Genomic DNA, 14,092 nt, shown 5'->3' on the forward strand with positions numbered 1-14,092 from the left:
ACCCTGCCACAAAGGCAGTAGTTACTATAGACACGTCTTGATGCTCAATCTTCCAGCCAAAGAAATCCTAGAAAGCGGATTCTGTTCATCTGGACATTGTGTTTTCAGTGGAAGAGAAGTTTCATCGCCCACCCAAGTGATTTCTTCAAGTTTGCCCCAACTTATGAACAATACATTTGCATAATTACTGAAACTGGCACCGCTGGCTAAAATCTCTTATTAGTGAAATCAGTTTTATGATCAATAGTATGCAAATTGTCAAATGCAGTAGTCTCAAGGGATCATCAAGTTCAAGAAATAAAACAGTAATTTGGATACCCTTAGTTATGGTTGTAGACATATTTCAATCTGTACTGGACTAGTAACTGACAAACTGACAACTGAATGTGAGCTATTATACTTAAACACATAATACAGAGAATTACGAACCATTAGAAGATGAGAGAAGCAGGCACTAGGACCTGAAGCACTGGCGAGTCACACAGAGCTTGCAGCCTCTGAGAGCTTCTCACTTACTTTCAGAACAATGTTCAAACAAGTGCAAGACTCGGAAAAGACTGTGTGGGATAATTCACAGAAGAGTTTGCTCTTCGCCCTCTTGGCTTTCTCTGGAGTTGGACACAAACTGGAATATATTTCAGTAAGCGTGGGGAGTCGTACGACAGTGAGAGAAACTAGAGCTTTTTTCAGGTAGAGAACTACTTTATCATCATCTACACTGCATGGAACTACTATAGCCTCAAGGTAGATCACATACATACAAGTAGTCTAGTGTGTAATGTATAATTTCTAATCAATTTACAAACAAAGGAATTTTGTAGAATTGTGAAGATCGTTCTTGTTAGTGTGGAGAACAGGTATTGCACAAGATAAACTTTTATATGCAGCCCAAGACGATTTTAATATTTCCTGTTTCTCTATTTTACTGTAAATGCCTGCTGAAGATTCCTAGAAAAGGGGTTTAGTGTTGAAGTTTAACAGGGAGCTGATCATCTGCTTCATCTCCTCAGATACTGTTGAGGCTTAGCCTCATCAGGTTACAACAGCAGCGGTCAGACCTGCACTCGTTTCCTTGGGCTAGGTAATGTTCTCAAAGCATTCCTGCAGACTTTGTGTATTTGCATGGTATGTTGGACTGGAAACAAGAAGCTAGCTGCAGGGTAGTTTTCTCAAATTATGTATACCACAGAGTTAAGACAAATTATTGCATTCTTGGCATAATAGCAGGTGATTAAACTGGAGACAACTCGCTATGCTTTTTAGATAAAATTTGCTTTTAGAAATCTAACCAAAACTAACATATGATTCATTTTGGACCTATTAAAGAACTCATTTCCCTTCCTCTATTGAACCCATTCCTGAGAAATTCACTCAGACTTTGGTGGAGCGTTGAACATCTTCCAAGTATAGTGAGTTTCCTAACAGAACTAAATGAGCTAAATAATACATAGAGGAACAGAGCAGTTGGTCTACTGTTATCAGCTGACATGAAAACCAAAATGCATACAAAAAGACGTCTTTTCACTCAAACAGTGGGAGCAGTAGGGAGTTTACATGGGTAAGCAGCTATGAAATTAGAGGCTGTTTTCTTAAGAGGAGTTTGGTCTCACTGATTAACTGATTTGCATTTGATGTGAAAAGGTCAGCAAATAAAAACAGATGAATTTTTCTCAAGCTCTCACTACATTGCCAAATGCTCATTTTCTATCACTGGAAGATCATTTTCAATTTTACACTCCATCATCTGGAGCAGATGTAGTCTTCTAGTCTTTTGGAGTGTCTTTGGAGAAGCAGCAGGAGTTGATTCAAATAGTGTAGTTGAGTCAATAAGGCTTTTAAAGAGAACTTGTTGCTGTGTTTTCTGACGTAGGACAATAAGCAATGACCACAAGTGTGCTTGTGGATAAAATAGCACTGACTATACCAAAAATAAAAATAAAAATTACCATGCAGCTCTTTGACTGAGTTTTTCTACTTTTAAAGCAAGTAAAAATAAAAAGTCCAAGCTTTCTTGAACTTCACTCATGCTAAGGAACAGCATATTGTTAAGTATGCCAATTATGTGCTTTTTTTAATTCATAAAAATTGGATGGATGGAAGGAATGTATTTCATCACATCTTTAATTTATTTACTATTGTGTCTGAACTTTTAACCTAATGTGCTAATCAAGGTGACAGGACCTGATAAGGTACTTTCCCAGAAAAGAAGGTTGCACAGACTCTCTAGATGTTTTCGTAACGCTTCCAGATTTAGTCTGCACGTAATGAATACTTTCATCTCTGAATCATCAGTTGAATATTTTTTTCCCCATCAGTCGATCAGTTGTTTGTGTGATAAAATGGAAAACATGTCTATCACAGGCTGCAAGACGGAATGTGACATCTGTGAATTGCTTTTTAGCACAGCAGCTGTATATCCACATTGCTGAGCAATCTGTTCCACAGGTGGATGGACAGAATCTGGCAGTCCAGATTTAAATTCTTCAGACAGGTTGCAGATGCTTTATGGCCCATTGGAGTAGAACCAGTGTGTGAAGGTTTCTATTCATTTTTGAAAAAAACAAAAAAACAACCCCCCCCCCCAGAAAATAAATAAACATCTCTGTCAAGACCACCTACTTATACCTTAATCTAGAAGAACAGAAAGTGAAACAAATGGCGTCTACAGTAGAGATGTGGTGGTGAAAACATACAGCTGCATTCTGGATTACTGTCATCTTGAATTTTGTTATCATTCAGCTTTTCTTTAGATTGACAGGTACTTGTCTGGTTCTTCTCAGCTCTCTGTATGGTTGCCAATTAAATGAAGTCCAGTCCTAGCTTGTTGATGACAAAAAAGAATTCCTGGAACTTGCATGTATGTCTGAAACACCAGTTTCATATCAAATACACAAGCGTGAGTAGTTTGTGCCAAATAATTGGAAGCATGGTGTACAACAGATGTTGCTACAAAGCAGCTCCCTGGGAAGCTGTGCACTACATCTGAATGTACACAGTCGCAATGGTAATATCCTTTGATATTTTGCTGCCATGCAAAAACAAATAACACACACAAGTCCAAAAGCACAAGATATATAAAAACAGCTTCTATTCTATCAATACCAAGTTTAACATTGACTCTGAACAATAACCAATTTGGTGCCAAGCTCAATTCAAAGTTCACATTTCAGTTTACTTTGGAAACTCTCAGTACTTTTGGGCATTATTGGTATCTTCTTTAGTAATACTTCATACTTTATATTTTAGCATATAATCTTTTTGGAATTCTTTACTTTGTTCGTGACACACTCAGCAACTGAAGCAGGCTTTATAAAGCAGAGGGCTCAAATCAGTAAAGCTTGTCTCTGGATGATGTGCAGTTACATGTATATGGCTACAGCTTTGTCAACTTTGACTTTAATTATAGTGGAATGGAAGTAAACTTTACAGACAGTTTTATACTGAGCAGTTTTTTAGAATATAAGTAGTGATGCTACCTTTATACTATTTTCACCCTTGTTCATTAACATTGTATATGACCTTGTTAAAATACACAAAACACATATTTCCAGAATCCTCCTCTTCTTCTATCCTCAAAAAGAGCATGACAGTAATTGTCTACAGCAACGGAAGCCTCCATTACTCCGCCCCTCACTGGCATCAACCTGATTGGCAACCTTTCATATATAATTGCATCAGCATCCATCCTTCTATGCAGACATGTCTCATCATCTTTTGTAGCCAAGGGCACTGTTCAAGGAGCGCGGTAACACTTACAAAGCACAGAAAAACATGGGGTACCGTTAAAACCTTCTGCTGTACAACTGCAGACAATTATTTCTCTTAATTACTCAGCAGGAGCTCCTCAGTTTGATATCACATTGAGAACATGAAGTTCACTATAGTTAGAGGAAGTGCATTAACATGGCACATAAAAACAAGAGCTGTCTGGGACTGTATGTCTTTGCCAAGTTTGAAAAATTCCAATATGAATGAATTGACTAACTGGATCCAGAAGGATAACTGGATATCCATTAGGTGTGCAATGTTTTTTGTTTCGGATTCGTAAAGATGCAAATTTGTCCAGTTGTGTTCTCTCTTGCAATTGTAAATAGCTTCTCCAAAATATTCCTAAAAGTTAAATTTCCTAAAAGTTCAGAACTTCCAAGTTGGGCAAAGCCCCACCTCTATTCATGTTTTTATGGAAATCCTTACATAACTTCCACGTGAACCTACTATCAAACAGCAAATGGAAAACAGATAAACCAAGCCAGTCACACACTGGGTGTTAACAAAGTAAAACTATATATGTGTGGATTTGAGCAGCAGCTAAAACAGGCCTGTGCCTGTGATTAAGCTGTATTGCCTCTCTCCAGTGAAGTGCCCTTGCAAGCAGGAGTGCCTCATCATCTGAGAGCACAAGTTTCAATAAGGCCACACACACACAGTGTGTGAACTGTGATTCATTCTCCTTATCCAGCACAGCAACTACAAGTCAACTCCATAACCCATCGGTAACATCAGCTCTTTCATTTAGAGCCTACTCTAAATTGACAGCGAAAGAGAAATAATGCTCTTTTGTCTTTCAGTGTCAATTACTTCAGCATGTTTTCAGAATATTTAGTTATTTATTTAAAAAATCTTTCAAATCAAAATTGATGCTGATGATTACCATTTTCCACTATCCGCCAAAGTGCCAAACTACTAACACAGATAAATAAGCTTGTCCCGTGTGTATTCACTGACTGGAACCGCTGCTTTTCCATGCTTGTATTTTGCCTGAGTCATCAGGTATGGACTAATTGTGTGAAGGAAAATTCCTTTTGATTCGAGCCAGTAAAAACACACAAAGCAAAAGCCCAGAAGACCACTAAAAGAGACCACATACAAACAGTCAAATTTGCTTGAAAAATAAACCGTTAAATACAGCAACATGCGTGCATTTTTACATATACACTGCAGCTTTTTTGATGTTACGTTATTTACTCTGCATAAAAGCAGAGGAGAATTTATTTGGAAAAGCTGCAACCATAATATAGGGATTCAGAAAATTGCTGTGACGAAATCAGTGGCTACAGTAAAAAAGGGCCACAAAGGTGTAAGAGTGTATGCAAGAAGCAGTTGATTGGCCATAAAGGTGCAGCTATATCACACGCTCACTGAACCAAAACTTTAAACAGTCACTTTGGTAAGAGCTTGCCGCAAAATGGAAACAAAAGCCAGAAAAGGAAATCCAGTCGCTTTTTCCACAAGGTGACAAAGCAACAGCGATAGTTCAGAACCTCCTGATATTTGTTACACCGGTGCTTAAAATACTTTACTCTGCAAATGCATAACTTCAAAAGACACAGACATCAAGTCACTGGAACACTATGGACCAAATATAAGTGATGGCTGGATTCTTTTAAGACCAAAAACATATTGTGGGTAACTTTTTTTAGAGAAACATGACTGCTAAACATTAAAAATGAAATCCGATGCTCGAATTGGCCCTTTTTGGTAATTGTGCTGACAGACACAAACAGCAAAGGCTCAAGAGGGCCTCTTATTTGTGGAGTAAATGTTTTTTCAGTCACATAAATAAATAAATAAATAAATAAAATCTCAAAAGGTGAAACAATAATCTTCCTGCCACTCTAAAAGATCTGCATAATATTTATTATGACAGGGACAGATTCAACGCTGGTCGCAGCAAGAGTCTGTAAATGAACAGAGAAATGAAAGCAGCTATTCAGTCCAGGCGTAGAAGGCTTATCTGATCTGGCAATTGATGTTTTAATGTTCTGCAGTAATTGCACTGGCTGCAATCTTTAACATAAAAACAATAAACAAACATTATCAGCCAAAGAGATGGAAACAGCTCTGGTGCACTGAGGCTAATCTTAAATGGACTGAAGTTAAATCACAAGTAAACTTGATAGTGATATACAGTTCATCTCAGGCTAACAAGGTCTGCCATAGTTTAAGCACAAGCTAAACTTCCACCACATTGTTGAACGTGATGATGCTGACACCTCCCAGCAGTCACTGTTGTAAGTGTATATCTTGCTAAGTTTTTTGGAGTACTTGAGCAGAGCCTGTGCCTTCCTTCAGTCTCTTGTGTTTAGTTACACTGTGTATAGAGACTGGGGTCAGCTGTGTTTCCTCAGTGCACTGAGACCAAACACAACCATCAGTGAGTAATGAAACTGTCCTTGTTAAATCCACCATTTACCACTCTCATGTGGTTGTTTCTGTTGTAGTCCCTGATTATATTTCATGTCTTGGGTTTGGGAAATATAAAGAAAGATGCAGTACGACTTTATGATGCATTCTTTCTGTAGCCGTTTTCACTTATCTTTGATGTCACGAACTTCAACAGATTATGTTGTGTGTCTGTGTGTAGATGTTAGGTCTGCTGTTTAATCCGAGAGGTCACAAAGGAAGTATGGTCCAAGTCAAGACCTCTTTTGCTAACTGCTTAACTTGTAAATACTAAATCACAAAGCTGCATTATAATTTGAGCAGATTGTGTATCTTATCACACGAACATAAACAATAGGCTGCTATAGTCATCCAGATGTTGCAGTGTGTGTATTCTCAGCGATAACTCTAAAGTTTCAGTCTGTTCCATCACTAAAAGTTTTGGAGCAAGAGACTGAATCCACTCTTTAACTTTTGCTGATAGACCGACCCTCTCTGATCTGCTCTTTGGCACGACACATTTCAGTCTCAGTTTGGACCTGATGTGGTCTTTTGAGTTCCAGCGCCAAGGAGACTTCCACACATCTGCCTTAAATCACAGCCGACTGCAAGCCCCGTTTCTCAAAACAAAGGTCATGCTGCATTTGAAATGGTTTCGCACATAGTTGCCTGATAACAGTAAAACAGAAAATCGCCTCAACTAGATGCAACAGGACAGCAGTCAAGAGAACGTGGAAATCAAAGCCTTCAATTGCATGCCATTATCTTTCTTAACATGATTCCTTTGAGCAGTTGCCAAAAAAAAAAAATTAAGATGTTTCACTTGTGCACAAGCTGAGACAGGTTTGCACTAATGGAAAAACCATTCATTCACAACATCCTTTTGAATATTGTCATCACGTGTATATTTGAATATTGCAATAATCAAATGTGTGCATGTGGCCAGAACCTTTGCATAATCAATGGTAATAGATAGATAGATAGATAGATAGATAGATAGATAGATAGATAGATAGATAGATAGATAGATAGATAGATAGATAGATAGATAGATAGATAGATAGATAGATAGATAGATAGATAGATAGATAGATAGATAGATAGATAGATAGATAGATAGATAGATAGATAGATAGATATAGATAGATAGATAGATAGATAGATAGATAGATAGATAGATAGATAGATAGATAGATAGATAGATAGATAGATAGATAGATAGATAGATAGATAAGATAGATAGATAGATAGATAGATGTGTACTGTACATTACACTGCTTTTTAATTATACTGCTGGTAGTCTTAAAAGTCAACATTTGAAATTTTACTGTTTACACCCCCTAGCCCACTCTTTACTCATTTTGATTGAGGAAAATAAACAATGGAAAGTATCCAAACTCATTCTATGCTAATGCAAAGTTAGTTTGAAGCTCTGGTGTAAAGGAGATATTTCTTCATAATTTCAAGGGCGGAAATTTTGTTTACTCCAGATTTCCAAAACAGATCTCAGCTGAGATTTCTTGATGTTACCCAACCAAAGCTGCAGTCTGCTGAAAATCTTTCACTCACTAATATCATTCTTTCAGCAGCTACTTTTACTATCTATATTCCCAATTATCATCTGCAGCTGTTGCTCCTGTGTGGGTGTGCTGCTTCGTTGACAAAAAGACTCCAATTTAAATACACAGCAGGTGGCCTGATGCAAGATCTGTATTCATAGTGAACAACCATTTCTCCAAAGGGAGTATCAATGAGAATCCAAGAACTGAACTATCATTCATATTTACACTGCAGGAACACAGTCATAGGATATTTTTATTCTTATCAAATCTGAATGTGTGTTTTTAGCCCTTCTTTATTGTATAGTTAGTGAGAATATAGCTACATTAAAACTTTGTCATAAAAAGTAAAATAAAAGTATAACTTTGTAACGGCAGAGAAGATCCTGTGTCTTTTTGGCCTTTAATGTAACTTCTTCAAGTGTACCTACATGCTGTGAATCGTACAAAATAGCCGTAGGAAGGAAAATACTATACAGTAACCATAGAAACAAAATATGCCCCATTTACCCCTGAGTGAAAGCACTGCACAAGTTAAGAGATGTTTAGACATGGTCATTGCTGCATCTTCCTGCCTCTCCTAGCGTATCCATGAAAACACCACAGCAGAGCAACATATGTGGTTAATGAAGGGATTCGTATCCATCAATTAAGTATGCGTGACTCAGAAAAAAAAGAAACGGGTAATACAGGGAATTAAATGTTTTGTCAGCTACAAAAATCTAATGTTGCGCCATATATTGGCATGGTGACAACTGAGCAAAAATATCTTAAGGGTTTTAGAATTTATTCATAAATACTTGCTTTTCGCTTCCAAAGTCCAGTCGGACCTTTGACAGCACAAAAATCCATGTACAAAGCTGTAAAGTTTTAATCAGAACTGTTCAAAGAGAAAATAAAATCTGACAATGTGAAAACTAGAAGAGTACAGTCCTCCACCAGAGCTAAAAATTTAATGGGTGCTTCCATTGACACTATAGGGGATGATACTCCAAAAATTAGCAGACATCTACATGGAAACTGGATGGCTGTTGTCCTGTCCGTGCTTCCAATCAACAGCCGAACTGGAAATTATACAATCTAATCATGTTGTTGCACTGACAGGTGCATAAAATGGAGGTTCAGAGTTTAACTCCTTCCCTAGTGGACAGCTACTAGGGTTAGCTCTTGTTTCTCTTTTTGAAACGTAGAAATTTCAATCTTATTTTAGGCCTGCTTCCAGAACAAAATGAGCATCATTTAGTGAGGGTGATCTATAAAGCTTGCTAGCCATAGAAAAACCTGGACCATATTGTAATGGTCATGAAACTAAATCTTTATATACTGAGATGTCAAAACTCATGATTAAAGCTACATCTATTTATGGATACATCCATATCTGTTTTGCTTAGCAGGAAATTTGGAAATATAATATTGTATTTAATAGAGATGGCACGATACCACTTTTTTATGTCCGATACCGATATCATAAATTTGGATATCTGCCGATACCGATATGAATCCGATATAGTGTGTTTTTTAATCAATAAAACTGTTTTTTAATATCTTGCTGCATTTTGTATAAGTTCATACTCAAGTTAAAAAAACAAAAAAAACACTAAAGCTATTCTGTTATACCTGTATGCAAAAAATACACTGCACCCAAAATATTTCATAGTTCAGCAATACTGATCAATCTAATAAACTTAAACCTACTCCATCCTCCCTATTCTGGTATTTTAAAGAGTAAGCAACCTAACTAATAGGGTTCCAACTCCCAGCAAAAAAAAAAAAAAAAATAGGGAACCCCTCCACCTCATGATGCTTAATCGACGTAATCAACTTTAATTTGATGCAGTGTGAAAAAAAAATGCACAGAAATCAATTATTTTTCAAGAACAATTAAATAGATTCAACATCTTTCCAGACTGCACAGATGTACCTTCCCAAAGGAAAAAGTACTATAGCTTACTAGGGTATATTAGACTTAATAGTTACTATATACAGTAATGGACTTCTATACATTTTACATCAGATTAAAACTTTGGGTGTAAGATTCGGATAATTATTTATTAAAAGCTAGACATTTTAAATGAGAATAAGAAGAAAAGTATGTCTTTGTGCCCCCTCTTTCCCTGTTCATGCCCTATCGGCCCCCCTGGCTAAACTTTGCTAGATCTCGCCCCTGCACAGTTACCAGCCGTCAGCTACAGAAAGATCCTGTGTAGAAAGTAATATTAAATAAATTCTAACAACAGCTTATCAAGCCTTAAACGTGCTGCTGTTGTTCAGCCGCTGGTTTCCTCTTTCTGGTCGCAAAGTGGGCAATGAACAAACAAGAGAGACAGAAAAGCTGATCAGCTGATCATTAATCAGTTTCATGATTGAAGTAGCAGCAGGAGAGGGAGGGGGAGAGAGAGAGGCAGTCGCTCCATATATTGGTTGTTAAGCTTAATGTGGGAATGATTTACTAACATTCAGAGATGAACGTACACATTTGCTTTACTTCTCTCTGGGATAACTTCCTCGGAGATGAAATGCCGGATTGGTAGCGAGGCCACATTGCAAGTTTTGTGAGGTGCTTTTTTGATATTTAATGGATCGGATTACATTTTTTATTTCTCTCTATCTATCCGATCCAGTAATTTACGTCAGTATCAGACCAATACGTAATATCAGATCGGTCCATCTCTAATTCACAATTTATACTATTTTTTATTTTTAAGTTACATGGTCAGCTTTTGCCCCACATTTAGCAGATTAGCTAGTTAGCCAGGATCTGTGAGACACTGATGACATAATTTCTGTATGAAGAATATTTTAGAGCAAGACATTTGAGTATGCTGGACAAATCCCTTAAATGAAAGAATAAATTACTAACGGTGACAACCACAATCTATATTCCTTTGGCAATAAAGTATTGGGAAATTACTGTTTTCCTTTATGAGTTCGTTTAGTTTGATTTTAAATGTTGTCCACAGTACCACTACCTATTAAGCTTTTTTACAGCCACACTGTGGTCGAGGAAAGGAAACTTAACACATAAAACAAAACAATTGTAAAATCCTGGTAATTAAATTATTAATGCACTTAAAGCTCAAAATTTTACCATGACTGCAACTTTAGTGAATTTTGAGTCTGACGGTAAAAAGTCTGCACAAATGCAGCTTCAACTGGTGAGCAGTTTTGCATGAATGACCACAGCAACATAATCAGCAGCATGTCATTCAAAGCCCATTGGTGGCTTTCAGATAAAGTCGCCTGCACCTCCTTTCCTCTTTGAATGAGCGCCTAAGAGGATCAGGTTACTAGAGAGACTGTGTGACTTTTACCATATGAATGAAGCAAGAGGTAGATTGTCCCTGGTCTGCAGCCTGGGTTGTGTGCCACCACAGGCTGCTTGTCAGTCAACCCAGAAAGGGTCCATTAAACGGACTCCATTAGAGCTAATGAGTTGTAGGTCAGTGGCTATGGGTGGCCTCTCCATTCATGAGTAACAAACCATATAAATGGCAGGCTTGCTGATTTCATTAATTCACACCACCAAGAGGAAGAAATGTTGCCAGTGTTGCAGCAGAGCTTGCACAGTGTGCCATCAAGTAAAAGAGGAAGCAGAGTGCTCATTACCTCTGCACATCATTATAGGTAAGGCAGGGCTGCAAGCATCATTAACTTTTATTATAAATTAATTTGAGGTGTTAATCCCAGTTAATTTATTAGGGGTTGTTTTTTTTCCCCTGTTTTGTTAAACTAATTGTCCCCAAACACAAACAATAAAAAGGACAAGGAGGAAATCATTTGAATTTTCTGAATGAGTATTTTATATAGTTTATGCGAAGTAGCACATTACCTGTGTCCCAGATTAGTGCCAAGAGCACTATATTCATCTCAGAGATGTAGGCAGCAAATTCCACTGTACCATCTTGAAACCAGCACCAGGATTGAAACTTCTTGCAAGTAAGGCCAATAGCTTGGTAAACCTAACCACAAAAATTTTGTTTTTCATAAATAATTGGAATAAATTAATGGAGAAAAAATACAAAGGTGAGTTTTATATTAGTTCATGATATTGACTGACAAAATGACTTATCAGCAAATTTTGTACATGTCTGTGTATTACTTTGCACATGCTGCTTTTAGTCATTGCTGTAAATTCTAACATTATAGAACATGAAAAATGAACAGCAACAAGTGGCATTTCAGAAATGATGGTGTACATGCTTGAATGAAGCTTGGATATCCCACAGTATATTCTCATAAAGACTAGAGCTCTTCCCGAATCCCTGTGTAACCCCAACCAGCATACACAAAGCTCAGTATAGTAGAGAGTCAGCAGTGGCTAACCAGCTCCAAAACCTCATTAGATAAATAAGCACAAAGCAGCTATTATGAAAGTCTACAATCGGGAAATAAGAATATGGAAAAACGAATGGGGTGTGAAGGTATGGTAGCAGCAGCTGCATGGCCAAACCACAAATCGCATCCAGCTATTCTGAGGGAATACAGTACCAGTAAACTGAGGCAATTTTGCAGCTACTGAGCTCTGAATATTACACAAGCTGGGCCAGTGGTGTATTTTAGTCATAATCATATCACAGTAAAGTCCAATTTGAATGTGAAACAACAAAATTGAGCTTTTTGTTTGAACAACAGTGTGTATGGTAGATGAGACCAAAGTTGATTGGCTTAACCCATGTGGAAAATATATATATAAATCTTATAAAGTTTGTAGCTGTCTTGTGAGAAAGTTTTTTTCTATTTCTTTTCCATATGGGAAAGCTTATATTTTTTTTTTTCAAATTAGAAGATTTTTCCAATGTTGTATAATTTTTAACGTGCCAATAAATTATCCTTCCAAGTGTCAAAAGTCTTAGCAAAAGTTCAAAAGCCTACTCAAAACTCTCTTAACAATAGCTGTACATATAAATATGGAAATACCAAAAACAACCAAAGAAAAAAATAATTAAGCTCAGCCACACAAAGAAATAAACTCTTCTAAATACTCGTACATGTAGTCTATGAGCAAAATACCCAAACATTAACAGCTCACAAACTGTCAGCAGATCTAAGCGCATGGGCACACTTAGCTTGTTCAAGTTGAGTGAATCATAGCATTGGATAACTGATGAAACTTTAGTAAGTGGCCAGCTTTGGGTCTTAAAATATTTTCTAACTCCACATCCTTTTTAAGGTCAGTGGCTGAAACAGGCATCCATTAAAGAGACATGACAGATGGTAGAACTAGCTTACACCTTGCAACCACTTTTTTATGTTCATCTTGTTGGTACCTGGTAAGATCTCCTTCAGAGCTGCCTAGTTTCTTAGTGGCACAGGTTGAAGAAGGTGCTGGAAACAGACCGCATTTGCTGCAGATCCATGGTGCAAATCTTTGTGCCACCATATCACAACTGTATTCCATCTGATTAAAATCTGACTGTGGAAGCCATTTGTAAACTCAGTCAGTAAACTCTGTCATAGTAAAGAAATCAGCTTTGTGACATGACATGTTATACTGTTAGAAGCAACCATCACAAGATGCAGTGGTACACTGTGGTCACAAAGGGTAGTAGTGGGGTAGAAGTATGCAGTGAATCACAACCGACACCATGAACTGCTGATAAAATGCAGGATGGATCCATGCTTTCATGTTGTTTATGCCTAATTTAACCCTAGCAGTAGAAATCAGGACTCAGTTTCCTGCTCTCAGCTGCCGGGAGTTACACCCAGTGTGGTCCTCTGGTGGTGTAGCCCATCTGTTTCAAGGTTCATTGGCGCAAGAGATGTTCCTCTGAATGCCTCAGTTATAACGACTGGTTATTTGAGATACTGCTCTGTTCATATCAGCTTGAAACAGTCTGGCCATGCTCCTTTGACATCTGACATCAACAAGGCATTTTCTGCCAGAGAACAGCCACACACTGGATACTTTCTCTTTTTAGGACCAGTCTCTGTAAACCCTAGAGACGGTTATGTGGGAAAATTTCAGCAGATCAGCAGTTTCTGAGAAACTCAAACCAGCCTGTCTGGCACCAGCAACCATACTATGTTTAAAGTCACTTAAACCATCTTTCTTCCCCATTTTGATGCTCAGTTTGATTGGCTCATTAGATGTTGCGGTAAGAGCAGTTGAACAGATGTACCTAATAAAATAATGTATGTTACATAAACAATGGTCAGCACAGCGGTGGTTTTAATAACTGAAAAAAAAAACCCGCAAGTCTGAATATCAATAGCGCATGGTCATTATTATACTGATCATTAAAGACAGTAAAATTCTGATTTTAAAGTTTAATTTGATCACTTGGCTGTTCTCAAATATAAAAATTGGGAGATGTTGGATTACTGAACTATATTATGGTTTTATAGAAGCAGGGAGCATGAATCACTATGAA

General features: G+C 37.4%; 1 protein-coding gene across 2 annotated transcripts in view; it reads left to right on the top strand.

The window, feature by feature from the left end:
- The first annotated feature begins 530 nt into the window (after window positions 1–530).
- The window catches only part of ngfb (nerve growth factor b (beta polypeptide)), a 28,279-nt gene continuing 14,717 nt past the window's right edge, over window positions 531–14,092 (top strand). The window contains exons 1-2 of one of the 2 annotated variants that reach the window (XM_014340294.2): window positions 531–690; window positions 1,011–1,081. The gene's annotated coding sequence lies outside the window, so the exon portion shown is untranslated. The remainder of the gene's footprint in view (window positions 691–1,010; window positions 1,082–14,092) is intronic. The other variant, XM_005942948.3, reaches the window with a different exon arrangement.

The sequence above is a fragment of the Haplochromis burtoni genome, unplaced genomic scaffold, assembly GCF_018398535.1.
Source record: "Haplochromis burtoni strain Fernald_Lab_line unplaced genomic scaffold, NCSU_Asbu1 Contig_353, whole genome shotgun sequence".
In the NCBI taxonomy this organism is placed as follows: domain Eukaryota; kingdom Metazoa; phylum Chordata; class Actinopteri; order Cichliformes; family Cichlidae; genus Haplochromis; species Haplochromis burtoni.